Source organism: Schistocerca gregaria, chromosome X (assembly GCF_023897955.1).
Source record: "Schistocerca gregaria isolate iqSchGreg1 chromosome X, iqSchGreg1.2, whole genome shotgun sequence".
In the NCBI taxonomy this organism is placed as follows: Eukaryota; Metazoa; Arthropoda; class Insecta; order Orthoptera; family Acrididae; genus Schistocerca; species Schistocerca gregaria.
The window spans coordinates 494,938,765-494,960,709 of record NC_064931.1 but is presented as its reverse complement, the minus strand read 5'-3'; the positions used below and the strand labels follow the sequence as shown (position 1 = coordinate 494,960,709).

At 42.3% G+C, this 21,945-nt stretch overlaps 1 protein-coding gene across 3 annotated transcripts in view; it reads right to left on the bottom strand.

The window, feature by feature from the left end:
• The window catches only part of LOC126299408 (elongation of very long chain fatty acids protein AAEL008004-like), a 589,530-nt gene that overhangs the window by 147,339 nt on the left and 420,246 nt on the right, over positions 1–21,945 (bottom strand). The gene's annotated exons all lie outside the window — the stretch shown is intronic.

The following is a 21,945-nucleotide window of genomic DNA, read 5'->3' as shown; positions in this document are numbered from 1 at the left end:
TCAATCAACGAAAGAAGCAAAGGATTGCCACGTCTTAGACAACGATGGCGAAGGAATAGACCATCCACTTCTGAAGCCATCATAGTGTTTTTAAGGTGACCATTGAATATCCAAATGAGGATTGCCGGACAGGGGATTTTAAGGCCCTCTCTCCAGAACATCTGAGCCTCATCACACGCTAGGAAAAGAGTAACAACCTAAATACAGGGTGACCATTAATAAAACCGACAAACTGCAGGGACAGGTTCCTGACTGGAAACGGAAGAAAAAATGGCCTATGAACATGTGTCCGGAAATGCATCGTTGCCACGGTAGTTGGCGCTGACGAATGAAAGTTCCTCTGACCACGTGCCGCGTATTTCTTGCGTGTTGCAGGATGTGTGACTGACGCAGCGTATCGTAAGTAGCGGAAAGGTCCGGTATTCATGTCGGGAACAAGCCGAGATTGTGTTTGTGTACGGCCATGCAGACGGAAATGGTCGAAAGGCAGTATGGCTATACCAAAACAAGTACCCTCAGAGACACCAACCCCATCAAACAACATTTCAAGCCCTTTTTGGGCATTTGTGTGATCGTGGATCCTTTCAGACAGACGAACGTGCAGAGAGGCGGTGGACTGCGCTACACCAGATTTGGAGGACCGAGTTCTACAGGATATTGAGACGTACCCTAATACAAGCTCCAGGCAAGTGGCCCAGCAATACGGTGAACGCCAAAGTACAATTATGTGTCTCCTGCATGACAACGCTACTATCCTTATCATCTGCAGTTCCACAGACACCACTTTGAACATCTGTTATGACGTGGATGCGATGCAACTCTGTACTGTGACGATTTGTTGTCGTTGCTTGCACACCGTCCATTTTCGGAGACGTGTTCATAGGACCTTTTCTCTCCATTTCCAGTCAGGTATCCGTTCCTGCAGTTTGTCACTTTTATTAATGTTCGCACTGTATGAGAGGTATTGCAGAAACCGAGAAACTTCTTAGACCCTCGCAACTAGATATCCTCGCAAGTCAGTTAAACTTCCTAAATTGAAGTATATTTCGAAAGTATCTTTACAACAATGAATTAATTAGTAACAACATTATAAAGCTGAAACGTAAATGGAAAAAAATGACTCCTTGAAGAAACAATGGCAGTTATTTTACCCCTTTTTCGTTTTTGTCTGTAATCTGTTCATGAACTGTATAAAGCTCTCTTGCTGATCAAAAACCTCATCACGAATAACGTACCTCTTCTGGAACGTCGTTTTAAAATCTGAGGTAGTAAGGATTGCCGACAGATGAGGAACACATAACGTTGGCCGTTCAACTTAGATAACTCAGAAACTAAAAAGCCGTGCATAAATACTATTTTTAAATAAAAATCGCAAGTAGACATTATATGAAGCGTCAAAAAGTGAAAAATGAACAACAAAATGCAACTAATATAAAAAAAACTATGCATGAGGAAAGTGGGGCCTTTCGGCGCCTGGCGGTCCGGCAACACATCTGACACTACAGTTTTGTGTGATGACTAATCCACTGCTACAAGGCGTGACACAGTCCACCAAAGACGGGGTTAGTCAAACGACCATTAACAACAGTTACTTGTGCTTTACGAACTTTTTTATAGTGATTCTCTTCCGCGGAAAAGCATGGTTCCGGAGGCACGGGCATTGGAATTTTAGAACAGTATCATGGTGGGTGGCTGTTTCACAATGCGTCAGGAAACTAAATAGGAACAACATATCGCGCGGTAAATGAAAAAGACGATCAGAAATTCACCTCTTACTTTACAGAGCTAAAGTCACCGTTGCAAAGACTCACGCATAACGGTGAAACCTGCATGCCCGTGTGATCGGTATTTCAGCAACTGCGTGAGTTCTTGCGATAAGCTAGTCCGCTAATGTGAAAGGAGTACTATTTAACAGCTTTTCATGATACTACATATAAAATAGTTAACAGGTGTAATGTGTTTCAACCGTGGTGGCTGTGGAATAGGCGAAGGAATGAGATATGTGGAGCCCAGGTAGCGGTATATACGTCATTTTCACCTACTCGCCGGCCAGTGTGACCGAGCGGTCCTAGGCGATTCAGTCCGAAACCATGCGGCTGCTACGGTCGCAGGTTCGAATCCTGCCTCAGGCATGGGTGTGTGTGATGTCATTAGGATAATTAGGTTTAAGTAGTTCTAAGTCTAGGGGACTGATGACCTCAGATGTTAAGTCCCACAGCGTTTAGAACCATTTGAACCATTTTTTTCACCTTCTCAGCCACGTATTACATGTACACTCACTACATACTGACGGAAAAGAGTCGCAATACCAAGAATCAGTTGTGCGGCATAAACGAAAGTTGATAGGCATGTTTCTACATCTGAAAGATGATGTCTATTCAAATTTCAAGCCAGTCACATAAGAGTGACGCTAGTAGCGCCACAATGAGAATGAAAATCAGGTTTGCTGTAAACACACGCTGCAACGGTCGTGAGCTTTAGTTATCTTTGGGACTGGACGTGGTGAGTTAAGACGCCATTATCAGCAGCTGACTGAGTTTGAACGAGGTCGTGTAATAGTCTCCGAGAAGCTGGACGTTACTTTTTGCGATACACAAGAAAGACTTGGCCGGAATGTAGCCACCGTACGTAGACTGCTGGAACAGGTGGCCACGGGAATGCAGGGTCGCAAGAACACCGGGTTCCTGACGGCCACGTGGAACTACCGAGAGGGAAAACCATAGGGTTCCGCACAAGGCTCCGGTGCATGGTACTACATCTGCAGCAGCAATCTGAGCAGCAGCTGGCATCACAATGACACAACTAACTGTTGCAAATCGGTTACTTCAAGGACAGCCCCGTGCCAGACGCCCTGTAGCGTGCATTACATTCACGACTTCAGTGGTATCAAGCAAGAGCTCGTTGGAGGGCAGAATCGCAGTCTGCTGTATTTTCTTATGCAAGCTGGTTCTGCCTCAGTGCCAGTGACGGCAGTGTGTTGATTAGAAGGATGCCACCTGAGGGTCTGCAGCCAACCAACCTGTCTGCACGCTACACACATTAGAACTGCTCCTGAAGTTATCGTCTCGGTTGTGATCTCGTATGACAGCAGGAGCACTCCCGTGGTTATCCCACGCACCCTGCATGCAAATTTGTACGTCAGTCTGGTGGTACCGCCTGTTGTGCTGCCGTTCATGAACAGCATTCCAGGGGGTGTTTTCCAACAAGATAACGCTCGCCTGCATACTGCTGTTTTAACCGAACAAGTTCTACAAAGTGTCAACATGTTGTCTTGGCCTGTTCGTTCGCCAGATCTGTCTCCAGTCTAGAACGTAATGGGACGTCGTCGGTCGACAACTCTAGCGTCATCCACAACCAGCATTAACCGACCCTGTATTGACCGACCAAGTGCAACAGACATGTACCTTCATGTCACAAACTGACGTCCGTCACCTGTACAACACAAAGCATACATGTTTGCATTCAGCTTTCTGGCGGTAACACGGGTTACTAATGTACCAGATTTCCATATTTGCTATGACTTATCTCGCACTTGCATCAACCTGTTATCTTGCAATGTTAATCACTTGAATATGTTATCTAAACAAATGTATTCCGGAAATTTGCTTGTACAGCACTCTCGCAGTGTCCGGAGCAAGTATGGTGGGTCTGACACACCGGTGTCAATGTCTTCTTTTTTCCATTTCCAGGAGTGTAGTAACGATAAGGCCGGCCGCGGTGGTCTCGCGGTTCTAGGCGCGCAGTCCGGAACCGTGCGACTGCTACGGTCGCAGGTTCGAATCCTGCCTCGGGCATGGATGTGTGTGATGTCCTTAGGTTGGTTAGGTTTAAGTAGTTCTAAGTTCTAGGGGACTAATGACCACAGAAGTTGAGTCACATCGTGCTCAGAGCCATTTGAACCATTTTTTAGTAACGATAAGCACATATACCTCCCCCCATGAACCATGGACCTTGCCGTTGGTGGGGAGGCTTGCGTACCGCAGCGATACAGATACCCGTACCGTAGGTGCAACCACAACGAAGGGGTATCTGTTGAGAGGCCAGACAAACGTGTGGATCCTGAAGAGGGGCAGCAGCCTTTTCAGTAGTTGCAAGGGCAACAGTCTGGATGATTGACTGATCTGGCCTTGTAGCAATAACCAAAACGGCCTTGCTGTGCTGGTACTGCGAACGGCTGAAAGCAAGGGGAAACTACGGCCGTAATTTTTCCCGAGGGCATGCAGCTTTACTGTATGATTAAATGATGATGGCGTCCTCTTGGGTAAAATATTCCGGAGGTAAAATAGTCCCCCATTAGGATCTCCGGGCGGGGACTACTCAAGAGGTGTCGTTATCAGCAGAAAGAAAACTGGCGTTCTACGGATCGGAGCGTGGAATGTCAGATCACTTAATCGGGCAGGTAGGTTAGAAAATTTAAAAAGGGAATTGGATAGGCTAAAGTTAAATATAATGGGAATTAGTGAAGTTCGGTGGCAGGAGGAACAAGACTTCTGGTCAGGTGACTACAGGGTTATAAACACAAAATCAAATAGGGGTAATGCAGGAGTAGGTTTAATAATGAATAGGAAAATAGGAATGCGGGTAAGCTACTACAAACAGCATAGTGAACGCATTATTGTGGCCAAGATAGATACGAAGCCCACACCTACTACAGTAGTACAAGTTTATATGCAAACTAGCTCTGCAGGTGACGAAGAAAGTGAAGAAATGTATGATGAAATAAAAGAAATTATTCAGATAGTGAAGGGTGATGAAAATTTAATAGTCATGGGTGACTGGAATTCGGCCGTAGGAAAAGGGAGAGAAGGAAACGTAGTAGGTGAATATGGATTGGGGCTAAGAAATGAAAGAGGAAGGCGCCTGGTAGAATTTTGCACAGAGCACAACTTAATCATAGCTAATACTTGGTTTAAGAATCATGAAAGAAGGTAGTATACATGGAAGAACTCTGGAGATACTAAAAGGTATCAGATAGATTATATAATGGTAAGACAGAGATTTAGGAACCAGGTTTTAAATTGTAAGACATTTCCAGGGGCAGATGTGGACTCTGACCACAATCTATTGGTTATGACTTGTAGATTAAAACTGAAGAAACTGCAAAAAGGAGGGAACTTGAGGATATATGACCTGGATAAATTGAAAGAACCAGAGGTTGTACAGAGTTTCAAGGAGAGTGTAAAGGAACAATTGACAGGAATGGGGGAAACAAATACAGTAGAAGAAGAATGGGTAGCTTTGAGGGATGAAGTAGTGAAGGCAGCAGATAATCAAGTAGGTAAAAAGACGAGGGCTAGTAGAAATCCTTGGGTAACAGAAGAAATATTGAATTTAATTGATGAAAGGAGAAAATATACACACGTCTCAAAAATGAGATCGACAGGAAGTGCAAAATAGCTAAGCAGGGATGGCTAGAGGACAAATGTAAGGATGTAGAGGCTTATCTCACTAGGGGTAAGATAGATACTGCCTACAGGAAAATTAAAGAGACATTTGGAGAACCATTTGTATGAACATCAAGAGCTCAGATGGAAACCCAGTTCTAAGCAAAGAAGGGAAAGCAGAAAGGTGGAAGGAGTATATAGAGGGTCTATATAAGGGCGATGTACTTGAGGACAATATTATGGAAATGGAAGAGGATGTGGATGAAGATGTAATGGGAGATACGATACTGCGTGAAGAGTTTGACAGAGCACTGAATGACCTGAGTCGAAACAAGGCCCCTGGAGTAGACAACATTCCATTGGAACTAATGACGGCCTTGGGAGAGCCAGTCCTGACAAAACTCTACCATCTGGTGAACAAGATGTATGAAACAGGCGAAATACCCGTAGACTTCAAGAAGAATATAATAACTCCAATCCCAAAGAAAGCAGGTGTTGACAGATGTGAAAATTACCGAACAATCAGTTTAATAAGCCACAGTTGCAAAATACTAACACGAATTCTTTACAGACGAATGGAAAATCTAGTAGAAGCCGACCTCGGGGAAGATCCGTAGAAATGTTGGAACACGTGAGGCAATACTGACCTTACGACTTATCTTAGAAGAAAGATTAAGGAAAGGCAAACCTACTTTTCTAGCATTAATAGACTTAGAGAAAGCTTTTGACAATGTTGACTGGAATACTCTCTTTCAAATTTTTAAGGTAGCAGGGGTAAAATATAGGGAGCGAAAGGCTATTTACAATTTGTACAGAAACCAGATGGCAGTTATAAGAGTCGAGGGACATCAAAGGGAAGCAGTGGTTGGGAAGGGAGGTAGACAGGGTTGTAGCCTCTCCCCGATGTTATTCAATCTGTATATTGAGCAAGCAGTAAAGGAAACAAAAGAAAAATTTGGAGTAGGTATTAAAACCCATGGACCGTGGAGAAGAAATAAAAAGGACTTGGAAGAGCAGTTGAATGGAATGGATAGTGTCTTGAAAGGAGGGTATAAGACGAACATCAACAAAAGCAAAACGAGAATAATGGCATGTAGTCGAATTAAGTCGGATGCTGCTGAGGGAATTAGATTAGGAAATGAGACACTTAAAGTAGTAAAGCAAAATAACTGATGATGGTCGAAGTAGAGAGGATACAAAATGTAGACTGGCAATGGGAAGGAAAGCGTTTCTGAAGAAGAGAAATTTGTTAACATCGAGTATAGATTTAAGTGTCAGGAAGTCATTTCTGAAAGTATTTGTATGGAGTGTAGCCATGTATGGAAGTGAAACATGGACGATAAATAGTTTGGACAAGAAGAGAATAGAAGCTTTCGAAATGTGGTGCTACAGAAGAGTGCTGAAGATTAGATGGATAGATCACATAACTAATGAGGAAGTATTGAATAGGATTGGGGAGAAGAGAAGTTTGTGGCACAACTTGACCAGAAGAAGGGATCGGTTGGTAGGACATGTTCTAAGGCATCAAGGGATCACCAATTTAGTATTGGAGGGCAGTGTGGAGGGTAAAAATCGTAGAGAGAGACCAAGAGATGAATACACTTGACAGAATCTGACCTTGTGCTCAGTCTCTAATGACCTCGATGTCGACGGGACGTTAAACTCCATCTTCCTTCCTTTACTTCCGATAAGCAGCACATAGTAAAACTTCAGGCATGTTTTGTGACAGTTTCTGGCATAGTAAAAGATTTTCGTTTCCATGACTGACGATGATAGTGTGAGTGACCATTTAATACCATTTGAGGAGTGATTTACAGCTCCGTAGCCAACTGTTAAGACCATCAGTTCGAGTAAATTGTGACGAATAATTAGTTAGAACTGTCACAACAAAATGTCAAGAAAAGTAAAGCTCAGAGCAGTAATTAATGTTAGGTCGTGAAGAATATTATAGTCAGTGAGCAGAGGTCGAAAGAAAACATGAAACTGTCTATCGTCAGAAAAAATCTGACACCAAACAGACAGTCATCAGTGTAATTGTGTGCAGTAGCTGTGGGGGAGGGGGAACGTAAAGATACACATTCACACAGCACAGGTAGGACTTGCGTGTGCCTAATGACTGTCTGACTCATGGCCACAACTCAGTGTGACAGTAGGAAAAATCGATAGTGGTGGAACGCAATTCGTGCAAAGGTGGCCTCATGCACAACGCACGCGTCCCGTGTCCCAGCCGCTCACTCTGTCGCAGTTGTCATCGATTTACGTTGCGGCAATACCAAAATCATTATGGTTTCGTGTAACCAAAAGAACAGGCTGAAAATCTCAGCTCGACAGTGAAATATTGTGTGCAGATGCACGTTTTTCCACGTTGTCTCCTTTTAAATCAATATATTTCTCCACTGTTTTTCAGCGGAGAAATTACCTACCTGTCTGTAAAATATAGATCCCATGCTCTGAACACCTCCGCACTGGCTGAAAGAAACCTTTCTCCAGTCATTTTACGTGTGGGGATATGTGGCAGTCATGGATTTTCAAATCGGGTGAAAAGTGCGAATGTTTGAACAGTACATACGTCCTATCATTCCGTTTGCCCAATGATAAAATGATTTTTATTGTCATGACGAAAGATTTTTAGTTTTTGTTTTTCTATCCAGGATGTTTCTCATGTATTTCTCATCCATTTCATTCAGAGAACTTCGTTATAATCGTCCGTTCTTGTTTTACCTGCTGCAAGGCACTAACTAAGAAAAATCCCTATTATACTCGAAACAACATTTTACCAAATGGAATCGACTTCGTTTTTCAAGCAGGGCTACCAGCTCTCATTCACTCCTATGACCGACTTTAATTTCTGAGGCCGAGTAGTTTTAGTGTAAGGAGGCGATCAAAAATTTCCGTTTGAAGGCCGTACAGTCCAGAATCGATATGCCAATCAGGAAAAATCACAGTGAGCATTGAGAGAACCGTACCACTGACACATCAGATTGAAGAAACCTGTTTTGTAAAACACCGTGTCCTGCTGCGTAAAGAAGACTGTAACCGCCTGCTGAATACTCTCGTCCGACACGAATCGTCGACACTTCAAGGCCTTTTTTAAGGGACCGAAGGCGTGGAAACACCATGGGGATAAAATAGACTATAGGACGGGTGATTGAGTTGGTGTAACTTCTGCGTTACGACATTTGCGATATAGGGACATGCGTTATCATAAAGCAGCAGCACACCTTGTCGTGAAACGGTGGTTTTCGACAGACATGTTCTTCACTATCCGTTGGATGCCTACCAGTGTTTGTCCTTGGGCAGCCAAGAAAATAATAACAGCACGTTGGACCTGTTTGGACGCATTTGCTAATAACGTCGCCATAGTTCACGTATCCGCATTTATCGCACGCACGTCGGAGAGACACGAATATCACACTAATATGTTGCTTACATGTCGGTTCTTATATACCCGCATTGGGGTAACGTTGCGTTGCCTACAGGCTTCAGCAACGACCTCAAAACAGAATAATATTATTTATTTTAAGCCGCATCAGTTACGTATGGGTTGCAAACACAATTCCATCCTTTTTGCACACTTGTTATAGTCATCTACTCTGAAGATATGTTCGTGAGGACTGTACACTTACGTCTCACAAAGGAAAGGTAGCTGTGTATTGTAGAAAGAAAGAACGAGATGAGGAGGTAACGTGTAAGTGACAACCAGAGCATCAAAGACGGAGCCCAAGTCCAGTAGGCTAAGCGTCGGAAACGAAATAGACCACGATCTTCTATAAGCCATTATCCCTACACTTGCCTGGAGTACTTTAGAAGAACTGTAGAAACCCTACATCAAGATGACTTGACAGGCATTTGAATCTGTCTTCCCAAATCAGAAAGGATAAATAGAATCGTACTCTAAAATGTCTTAGAATGCCTCTCAGCCAAAAATGTATCAGATGTTTCTAATTAGGTGACATCTTCATTTTACCATTGAACTGAAGTTTGTGGTTTGAACGATTCACTATCATTCGCTGTTCTAATTCAATTAGGTATGCCAAGGAAGGATATGGTATAAGACTTCTAGTTTTTATTTTCATCTTTTACTTTAGCACATCAAGCAAACACTTGATTTCTCGACTAAAATAGGATATTACCAAAACGTTCAGAGGCAGCATGTTTCTGTAGCCACTGTTTTAGTTTAGGTCGCTTCAGATCATTAAGCAACCTATGAAAACTCATTTAATAATAGCTAAAATAGTCGCGTAGGCTAATGAAACACTAATGATGTAAGGCTCAACTATTCGCGTATAATTTGCAGTAAGTGACATATGGTCTTTTCGGAGAACATCGACAATCAGTGGCTGTACAACAAATTTTATTGTATGCCTAAATTGCATGTATTTCCAAAAATTGAGATCGGTTTCTGTTCCTCACGAAACCTCTTCAGATCTGAATATGTCGGTTACAAGGGTAACTCTTCCAGTTCGTCAACAAATTTACGTGCAAGGTCATAGAACAATATGACGTAGCACGTAAACTTGTTGGTGAATTGGACGGGTTACTTTTGCCACCGATCGATGTGTTCAAATGTCAAGACAGTTCGTGTGGAAGCGAAACGGTCACAGTTTTAGAAAATACATGCAATCTAGACGTACAATAAATCAAATACTCGTATCAGTTTCAGATAATAATCAGACTACGACAGTCACACACTGAAAGGAGGAAGACAGAAAAATGGAAGACATAAATCTAGCTAATCGATATTCTCAACAGGGTACACGTGTTACGCAGTCAGCACGCTGTCATCTGCATGGAAACTCGTTGAACACGTCCAAGGAGCAGTTCAGCTTTTTTTTAAATTTTCTAACTGAATTTTGCGTCGCGTCTGACTAGACTGTAAGGAGAAACATAACAAAAACTATGAATAACTTACTTCGTGTGAAGCAATAAAGGTTGCATAATCTTCTGCTGTAAAGTAATCCTCGCTAATTAAAGCACGCATGCGTGAGATTATGGAATTACTGTTTTGAAGCAGCTCAAGTACGAAAACAACTTTTTGCTTGCCTTTCAGGATCCTATTAATGTTTTACTGACCTAGGAATCGTTCTAACGTATTATTCATGAATGTGCAGTAGTAAACACACAGTGCCCTTTCTAGGGGGAAATTTTTGTCTCGTCGACTTCGAAGTCATTACATGCGGAACGACTGGTGATTTGGGTGACGATAGCAAAGAAAACGCTGTTAGCTTCATCATCGAGAGATAATTTCAGCATTCATGCGAAGTAATATAGGGAAACCAAAGATGATATAAATCGAGCTAATCCAGATGGGAATCTGAATCCGTTTTGTTGTGACTAAGAGTTCATTCGCTTCACCGCTGCGTTACGGTGCACGGTTTCTAAAGGAAGGAAGTTAACAAACCTCTGTAAGATTTAATGAGGACATAGGAAAATATCAGTCGTTTGAAGGTAGTGTATTACAAAAAGGATCAAAGCCTCTTCATAGCAAATTATTATAACAATGGAGAATCTACCGCACACAAGGAGGGATAACAAAAACTGTTTTTAACAATCCTTATTATAACAACAACGACACTGATAATAATAATAAGCTTACAACAGGATTAGAAAACTGAATATAACTCAATCCAAAGTCAAAATAACGATGTGGCTCGGTCCCAAATAACGCACTCTTAAGGCAATACTTTTGTAACGTATTAATTTAGGTTTTCAATACTTTCCCTAAAAAAGGCAGTCAGTACTGATCTTTCAGGAATATAAGGCCATTTTTACCCTCGAACATTCTCAAGTATGCAGTCTTCAACGACCTCGATATCTGAAAGATAAACAGAGAAATGAAATAACAAAATATCGTTAAGTTTGTACTCCGCAGCTTTGGTAAAATACATTCTCATCTATAACACCAAAAAGCTGTAGAAATAGTTTTTATGACGTACCTCATTTGCCAATTTATGCAATCATCTGGCTGACTTTAAAGTTTAAAAATCACCATTTGAAGTTTAAAATCTGTCAGACGCTGACATAAATAGTCAACTACTAGCAGCATGATAAACATTTTAGTAGCATTTTGGTGGTATACTTAAAATGTCCTAAGTAAGATTTTGTAAAAAAAGTGGCTTCTTTTAAATTCCCCTATCTAAAGAGAATTTACTTCTTTCTCAAATAACTGTGAAGGACAACGTGTGTAAATTGTAACGCCTTACCGGCCCTAGAGCTATAATTTAGTTGCACACAACCCACAGAAGAAACGAATCCGAGAATCAAATTTTACGGCGCGCAAAGAAGAGGTGTAAGCAGTCTATTAGCGACCACGACCACGACCACTTGCAGAGCCTGTTTGAAGAGCTCCAGATAGCTGACACTCAACAGCTGAGCGCACGCTTTGCGCTTGTGGCTGACACTGCTCCACTGAGAGAGGGCCCATTGGCGCGCTTAGAGTCTCTTGGTTTGAAGTTCCACAGAGAAAGTCATATGGTTGATTCATTAATAAGAAAAGCCGGAAGGATTTAAATATCAACTCAAACTGCCAGAACAGTGCAGCGGGATTTAATTTGTGTTTCTGGAAGTAAAGTTTTTACCTGCGGCAATCTTTAGATTCAGAGGAAGTTGTTGCCGAGACTTCTTAATTACTGCTACCATTACTACGGTGCTTCTCTTGTGCAGGATTGACATTGTTTGACAAATGAACAGATTGTCTAAGTTAATAACTCTACAGTTAGGTTCTGGGTATCCGCAGCCTCTGTAGGAAAAATTAATTTAAAATAGTTTGGAACTCACTTTGTCCTACTGTCGTTCTTATGCTAAACAATTACCAGTTCTTATGCTAAACAATTACCAGACACAGGAAGGACGGAATACTTTTTCGACGAGGAAGCCGAATGCCTGTAACTACGGCATACAATGGACCCTGTGAAACAGTGGACTGTAGCGTCCACTTAATTTTTGTCCGTACATTTCGACGTAATTTTTTCTACAGTGATAGATTGTAGCAGTGAAGAAACAACGTGGTTCAACAGTAACCGAAGAATTATGGAGAATCCAAGAGTACTTTTCCTTTCGAAATTGTTAGCAGGTTATCGGAAAGGGGCTGGGAGCTGAATCGTACTGTTAATGATGTTCAGTGCCATTACGTAATGAATATGAGAATCATATTAATGCGCAGAAGAAATTTTACACGCTTATTTCTTTGATAGAATAATTCTGAATTGTTAAACGTATTCAAACAAAAAGAAAAATAAGTTGTACGTCGGGTGCCCTTGCTTGGATCAATTTCTGTGAAGTTTATTTATTCAATGGATGCAGTTTTGAAGTATATTTCACTATTTACTTGTTGTCATTTTCCTTTTGATAATTTTCTGCTGTCTCCCGTCCGGTTCTTAAACGCACCGCAATTCTGAACCACTGTTTCCTGCTTTGGCATCCATACATGCTATAAAAATGTATGTACGTACGTATTTGATTAGCCAAAACATTTTGAATACTGCCCACCGCGACGTTGGATGACGCCTGTGGCGTTTTGGGGACGTGACGCGATAACAAAAGTATGTAAGCGGAGCAGACACGGACAGGGGATCGCCCTAGCGAAGGTATGGGCTGCAAATGGGAAAATTCACTGAGACTTAAACGACTTTGACAAAGGACAGATTATTATTACGCAACGTCTGTGAACGAGTATCTCGAAAACGGTGAAGCTGGTCGTATGTTCACGTCCTACTGTCGTGTGCATCTACGAGAAGAGGTGGAAGGACAGTATAACTGCCACTAGGCGCCAAACGGTTGTACGTCCACTACTCTGCACAGAACGTGGGGTTCGGAAGCTTGTTTGCTCTGTAAAGTAGGAAAAAATGTGATCTGTGGCATCTCTACCGAAAGAGCACAATGCTAGAGTACACACAAGTGTTTCGGAACACACTGTTCATCGTACATTGTTGAACATTGAGGTCCGCAACAGATGCTCACATGTTGACCCAACGACATCGTGCCGGCCGAGCGGTACTAGGCTCTACAGTCTGGAACCGCGCGACCGCGACGGCCGCATGTTCGAATCCTGCCACGGGCATGGATGTGTGTGATGTCCTTAGGTTTGTTAGGTTTTAGTAGTTCTAGGTTCTAGGGGACTGATGACCTCAGAAGTTAAGTCCCATAGTGCTCAGAGCCATTTGAACCAACGACATTGTCAGTTATGGTGGCAGTTTGCACAGGACCATCGAGATTCGACCGTCGATCAATGGAAATGTGTCGGTTCTTCGGGTGCATCACATTTTTACTATACTAGGTCGATGTTCGTCTCCAAAAACGCCGTCATCGAGGTAAACGGCGGCTCGATACGTGCAGCGCGCCACGGACTCAGGCAGGTGGGAGCAGTATTAGTACTATACTGCGGGAGCCATTCTCCTCTCGTGCTCTTGCGCAGGACCTGTGATAGTAATCGAAGACACGTTGAACTACGAACCACCTTCCTCCCTTCATGTTTCATGTCTTCCCCGACGGCGATGTCATCTTCAGCAGTATAATTGCCCTTGTCTCGGAGCCGGAACCGTGCTACAGTGGTTTGAGGAGCATTATAGTAAACTCATGTTAATGTCTCGGCGACCAAATTCGCCTGATGTAAATCCTATGGGAACCATCTGCGTAGCTATCACCGCGTACGCACATCAGCGGCCCGTTATTTATGCGAATTACATGACCTGTGCTTAAGACATCTAATGCCACATACCTCTACAAACCTGCCAACCAACTTTCGGATCCTTGATATGCATAACCAGAGGTGCGTTTCATTCCAAAGATGGACAAACAGGCTAGTAAGCAGATGATCAAAATGTTTGATCTCATCAGTTCGTGTGTAAATGTGTATGTATGTGTGTGTGTGTGTTTCACGTCACCATCTAACCCACTGGACTGATTTCACTCAAAGTTGGTACACATATCACTTATTGTCTGGAAAGAATAGCTGAGAAGTAAGAACGGCTTGCCTATCAGAAAGGTAGTGTTGGGAAGACGAAAAAAAAAAAAAACTCAAATGGCTCTAAGCACTATGGGACTTAACATCTGAGGTCATCAGTCCCCTAGACTTAGAACTACTTAAACCTAACTAACATAAGGATACACATCCATGCCCGAGGCAGGATTCGAACCTGCGATCGTAGCAGGCGTGCGGTTCCGGACTGCAGGGCCTAGAACCACTCCGTCACAGCGGCCGGCGTTCGAAAAAAAAAGAAGTATAGCCCATGACGTGCGAACATCCAGACTTTATTTATCCACTATCTGAGAATAATAGCACTTAATTACGAGCAACAAACTTTATACATAATTTAAATCCTTTGGGAAAACGTTTAGTCCTTGACTACTCCCACAAAATGATGAAGGGGGAAAAGTTTATCCCTTACTACATTTTCGCTGTTCATACAGTAAAACTTCCGCATGATTCATGAGGTTTTACTTTACTACTTCTTTACTATTAACAGGATTCGTGACATATTTTGCATACAGTATTCGCATACAACACCGAGTGTACCTGCAAAATATTTCAGAAGATATGACGGCTTAAATACTGAGCGAAATTTGGTACAGATACAGGTGAAATGTGTGTGGAAATATGTGTGAAATATGATAAATGTATGTGAAATATATTTTACATGTGCGAATTATGGCAACGCCGTCGTTAAAATGTTGCTCCTGAAGTTCTGGATTGATTTGACCAAATTTGGTGCATATATTACTTACTACTTGGAAAAGAATACTGTGAGGAGAAGAATCACCAGCCTGCTATTGGAGTGGGGGTGATGACTTAGTTTTGGAGAAAGAAAGCGGTGAGGAGGAGATAGGAACAGAGGGGGGAGAAGGAGATGAACACTGAGAGGAGAGAAGTGGAGGTGGACAGAACAGAGAGAGGTGAAGGAGAAAGTGGACAGAGAAAGGGAAAAGGATGAGATAGACAAAGAGATGGGGAGAAGGGATGGAGACAGAGAGAGAGAGAGAGAGAGAGAGAGAGAGAGAGAGAGGAGGAGGAGGAGGAGGAGGAGGAGATAAAGAGAATGGGAAGGAGGCGATTGACGTAGAGAGGTAGAGAGGGTGAGGAGATGAACATAGAGCGGAAGAGGAGAAGGATTTGAAGGAGAGAAGGCGGTGATGGAAAGAGTCAGGGGCAGGTCCAGATGGAGAAAGAGAGGGGTAGGTCCAGATGCCAGATGGACAGAGAGAAAGGAATAAGGAGATGGACAGATAGTGGGTGGAGGAGGCGATAGATAGGGGAAGAAAGAGAACACGACTAACAGAATACTGGAATACTTCTGGTACTCAGTTAGTTTCAAATCATTATGCAGACTTATTCGCAATGAGTTTGAAATTTTAGCGGCGATATTTTGCTTTGAATCAGTTTTTTTTCAACTGAACAGAATTATCTTCCGACAATTCACGTAACGAGGACAATAGCTTGTAACAAGCCTAGGCCGATATGCTTTTTCCAAACTGAATCAATCGGCACCGGCCTCTCCATCTAAGAAACGTAAATACCAATTTTGTTCACTTTTTCGCTGTTAGCGGTTTTCGCTGGGAACCTTGTTTTAAATCATTGCACGTAACTTTTATTACTATTTATTTCCTCCTATTTGATAATGATGAGAACATTCGGTATACTTTCCATGCAAGAAATTGTGCACTCCAGAAAGCAACTCGCCTTGACATAATTTATGTTGAGTTCGATTAGGTACAGTCATACATTTTGTAAAATAAAAATAACTAAATGAACTAAATTATTGCACAAAGACAGTTTTGGCGGAAAACTTTGGTATAACATAGAGAACATCTATTTCGATCTAAATGTTCAAATACGTATGTTTGGTGTAACGGTATCTTTGAAGTCGTGATCGTGTCAAAATGGCATACTTGTAATTCAGTTAGTTATGTGGTTTTTTGTGATGGAAGGTGTCGAACATATTTAACGGAAACTGTTCGAAGTTGTAACTGTCGGAAAGATTTGAGAATGAAGGTTATTATTTGTGAATATTCTCTTTGTGAAGAAATGATTCTTTTTAGAAGTGTCTGATTGGAAGACAGTACAGTAAATAATCTAGATAAAATGAAAAATGTGTTTCAGACATAATTAATTGAAAAATCCAGATCGACGTATTAAAAAGTGTGAATTCGTCGTTTCAGCCCCTGGAGTACTGTATAGTCATCCACAAGATCAGTAAGGATTGACTTTTTATATAACTTCCACTCAATGGGCTATTTTTATGATGAAAAATAAAGAAATGATTCACTAAAGTATCATGCTACAATTTTCGTCAACTATCAGTAGGTGTGGCCGAGCGGTTGTAGGCGCTTCAGTCTGGAACCGCTCGACGGCTATGGTCGCAGGTTCGAATCGTGCCTCGGGCATGGATGTGTGTGATGTCCTTAGGTTAGTTAGGTTGAAGTAGCTCTAAGTTCTAGGGGACTGATGACCTCAGATGTTAAGTCCCATAGTGCTCAGAGCCATTTGAATCATTTGACTATAAAAAAAAAATGGTTGAAATGGCTCTGAGCACTATGGGACTTAACATCTGAGGTCATCAGTCCCCTAGAACTTAGAACTACTTAAACCTAACTAACCTAAGGACATCACACACATCCATGCCCGAGGCACGATTCGAACCTGCGACCGTAGCGGTCGCGCGGTTCCAGACTGCTGCGCCTAGAACCGCTCGGCCACACCGGCCGGCATTTGACTATAAGTAATACCATTATGTGGGATAATTGTAGACTCTAAATGAACATTGCACTTTGCTATTCAACAGCACGTACATCACACATGGTTCCCTAATTCTGGTGTTGTGGAAGAGAAGACTGTCACTATCAACAGCTTACGAACAACTATAGCCACGTTCAGTGCCTTCCCTTCGCATTTAAACCTGCAGCTTGTGTGTCAATTTCGCTGCTTATTAACTCGAGCAAATTTCCATTTGACCCACAGTGGCAAAATACAGGCCTCACAGGTGCCAGCAAAACTCTGTATGGCTATGGTTCAAATGGCTCTGAGCACTATGGGACTTAACTTCTAAGGTCAACTCTGTATGTCTTCTTCAAATTGCGAGTACAGATCAGCTGAGTTTAAGTGGTATAACAAACGAAGAAATGCATTCAAGGATGTTTTAAATCCTGTTGATTATTCCTCACGTAAGTTAATTATCAGTTCGCTGGATTTCGAAACATTTGGAATTTTCTGTAGATCTGTTAAGTCATGTTTATGGATTATTACCCTTGCTTTGATCGCAAAATGTTAAATTTGTTTAAAATCATTAAAGCTAAAATTTTCATTGATTTTATGTCTAATACGTTAAATAACAGTACTGCAATCTCGGCATAATTTTTCTTAATTTTAAATTGAGTACATGGGCGTCCAGATATAATCTGTTGGAGTGTAAGATTTTGATCAAGCGCTTTAACTTTAGAAAACTACTTGAGCTGTGCTCTTCATGAAATTCCCAACCCATTTATAAGTCTTAAGTGACTGGCGCAACCAGAATTCATACCGAAATACGTGTTCCATATTACTGCGTCTTTTCCTTCTGGCTTTTCATTGTACGTCACTGCTCGGCAAATATTAACAAGCTTTGGAAATATCGTGAGCTGTAGCCACTTGTTAAGATGTTTACTTTCGTGGCTGGGATTCTGAATGTCTAGATTTTTCCGTAACTTGAAAAGTGTGGAGGGGAAAAAAGACGGTTGCTCGTCACCAGCGGTGGACTTGAGCGGTCGATGCCTCAGCTGGCATTCAGTAGCGACTGGTTTAGGACGGAGCCGAGTTCAGAGCGCAAAGCGTGGAGTCTGCAGTCTGCAGCACTTCCGGGGAGAGAGGAGCGGCGAAGCCTGTCTGCCGGGAGAAAGCAACAACTCGGGTTCCGCATTCGCAGCTGCTCCAGCGCTCGCTAATGGACGCTTTCTTGCCATGGGTTTCGGGGCCTCTGAGCTAGGGACCTTGCCTAGACTCCTGTGTGTTGTAACTGCCGTAAGTGTATTTCTGTTCAGCTGTAGTGCATTTTGTTAGCTAGAGGAGAAAATTCCTCCGTCTGGCACCGAGAAGGTGCTGTTATCAAAGAACATTTCTTTTTGTTAGGATGGTACGTGCTGCTCAATGACTATTGCAGAATGTCGACGTAATCTGCAAAATAAACTGTTAAAGGAGCCATGTTTTCTGGATTTCTTTCAAACAGGTACACAGGAATACTGTGACGTCATATCACTGTTTGTCCGCCGACGTAGCTGAGTGGTCAGAGTGGCTGAATACGAAACCGGCGCGGTAGCTCAGCGTATTCAGTCAGACATCGACACTATCGGGCCACTTTCGCGAACTATTTGCAGAGTATTTTCACCAACCCGCCTCAAAGCTGGAATCTCAACGAACCGTGCCAGCCAAGACTGGACGATCCCACGTTCCCCTTTAATGGTCAATGATAGAATGCATTTTGTTCTGATGGCGCGCCAAAGTGGAGCACGGCGCGGAAAGTATTCCTATTTTATTTAACTTCTCTTTTCTCCTCCTCTTCTAAGTTTTTTTTCCTTACATGTTTATCCTTTTCACGCATAGCTCTCTATCTGCAGCCTATTTGTTTTCTCTCTCTTGTGCTCCCCAATAAAAAATAACTTAAAAAAGTTGGGTTGCTGCTGATGGTAAGACTGTATACTCATTTATGTTAACAAAACATAAAAAAAATAAAAAGAAAGAAAAAAAGAAGGCCGTTGCGGAAATATAGCTGCCTTTCATGTTTTTACGTTTTCAAAGGCTATTGTGTTATTTTATGAAGAACGTCGTCTTATTTTCATACACAAGAGGTTTTTTATTTGTTTTCTCCTTACCTGAAAAAAAATTGAAATAAAAAAATAAAAAATAAAAAAATTAGTAGAGCACTTAAAAAAAGTCAGAGGATTAGCTATAAAAACTGAGTGAACGGACCTACGAACAACATGAACGGGTGTCATCGGACGTCCGCCCCGTACAAATTTAACGAACAATATAGAACAAAATGAGACTAGAGAAAAGTAGAGTGAATAACATTTTTAAAAAAATACCATGCGATGGGTCCAGGTTCGATTCCCGACCGGGTAGGAGATTTTCTTTCCGTTTTAGGGGTGGGTGCGGTGTTGTACCCAACTTAATTTCATCATCATCGACACGCAATTCGCCGAAGTAACGTGAAACAAAAAGAGCTGCTACGGGTGTCCAAACTCCACGAAAGGGGATTCCCTGCCAAAATATGCCATACCTACATAACATTCCTTGATTTGTGTCACTTAGGGTAACGGCCCACAGCAAGGAAGTGGTGTCTGATTTGAAATAAGGACGTAATAATCTTGGAGGTGATCCGTGATAAGAACTACCAAAACTGAAAATACTAATTGAATACATCCAAAATGAGCTGTATATGTTATTCAACGACCTGATCGATATGAAACAACTAATACTAAAGAAATGAAGACTATGCTACACTTCAAATGAAAAACTAACGAGGAGAAAGTTTAGTGCAAGCTGAGTGCTGCATTTGTTGAATACAACGTATGTTGCTGCCATAAAAAAGAATTGTGCTGATTTTCTACATGAGTCCTCCGCAAGCCTCCTGACGGTGTGTGGCGGAGGACACTTCAAGTACCACGATCTGACCTCCTCTTTCCCTAACCCATTCGCGAATAACGAGTGGGAAGAATGCCGGTAAACTTCTGTATTAGCCCTAATTTCTGGATTTTTCTTATTGAGGTTATTTCACGAGACGTATCTAGGAGAAAATAATATGTTGTCCGACTCTGCTCGAAACGTGCTATCTAGGAATTACAATACTAATGCACTCCGTGATGCACAACGCCTCCCTTCTGGCGTGTGCAACTCCAGCTCCAGATGGTTACTCCTAGATCTGTTACGGTAGATAATGTTCCAAGCAGTGGCCGCGCGGTTAAAGGCGCGATGTCACTTACTGCGCGGCCCCAACCGTCGGAATTTCGAGTCTCCCTCGGGCATGGGTGTGTGTGTTGTCCTTAGCATAAGTCGGTTTAAATAGTGTGTAAGTCTAGGGACCGATGACCTCAGCAATTTGGTCCGTTAGAAATTCACACACATCAGAACATTTGTTCCCAGCAATTTATCATCAATGGCGCAGTTGTGCAGTAGTGCATTGCTTCTCCTATGTATGCGAAATATGCTACATTTATTTACGTTCAGGGTCAACTACAAGTCTCTGTATCATTCATCAATGCTCTGCAGATCCTTTTGGAAATTGCTACAGCCTTTAGTGGTTGCTACCTTTTTGTAGACAACCGCATCACCTGCGAATAGCCTTATGGGGCTTCCGACATTTTCTACTAGATCATTTGCGTATGCTGTAAACAGTAAACACTAATTTTATGCGTAATTCTTTCAGACTGGAAACGGAACGGCAATCAAAGCTGTTCCTGTAAGCTGATGGTGTTGCACCGCAAAAGGTGAAGATTTTCTCGAATGCTTAGGGGATTGGTTTTTTCTTTTACATTTCAAACAATAAAAATTACTGTTTCATGCTGTATTTGTGATTTGGAACTACTGGACAACAAGAACAAGTGCGAAGAGACAAGGTTGAAAAAAAAAGTTAATACTATAGGACTGGCTACATACACTGATGAGCGGAAACGTAATTACCACTGCGTACCGCGAGACTGAATGCAGTCTATTGATGTCTGCGGTTATTTCACGCAGTGTTGCTTGTCTGTTAGCACTGACGACTCCACGCAAAACACCACTACTCTCAGTCGTTAAGTGAAGGCCATCGACCACTGCACTGTCCGTGGTGAGAGGTAATATCTGCAATTTCGTATTCTAGGCACACTCTTGACATTATGGATCTCAGAGTATTGATTTCCCTAACGATTTCCGGAATCGAAAGTCCCTTTCATCTAGCTTCAACTACCATTCCGCTTTCAAAATCTGTTGATTCCCATCGTGGGGTCATAATCATGTCGGAAACTTTTTGACGTCAATCACCCGAGTATAAACGACAGTTCCACCAATGCACTGTCCTTTTATTCGTTGTGTACGCGATACTACCGTCATCTGTATATGTGCATATCGCTATCCCATGAATTTTGTCACCTCAGTGTATAAGCGCAGCAGAGATATATGGGAAATCATTCTAGCAATAACAGAGGCTGCAAACGGGGATATCCACTGACATAGGCGACTTTTACAAAATGGTTCAAATGGCTCTGAGCACTATGCGACTTAACTTCTGAGGTCATCAGTCGCCTAGAACTCAGAACTAATTAAACCTAACTAACCTAAGAACATCACACACATCCATGCCCGAGGCAGGCTCAAAATGGTTCAAATGGCTCTGAGCACTGTGGGACTTAACATCTCTGGTCATCAGTCGTCTAGAATTTAGAACTACTTAAACCTAACTAACCTAAGGACATCACACACATCCATGCCCGAGGCAGGATTCGAACCTGTGACCGTAGCGGTCGCTCGGTTCCAGACTGTTGCGCCTAGAACCGCACGGCCACACCGACCGGCCGACTTTTACAAGAAACATATTGTTATGACCCTGCGCCTGGGAAC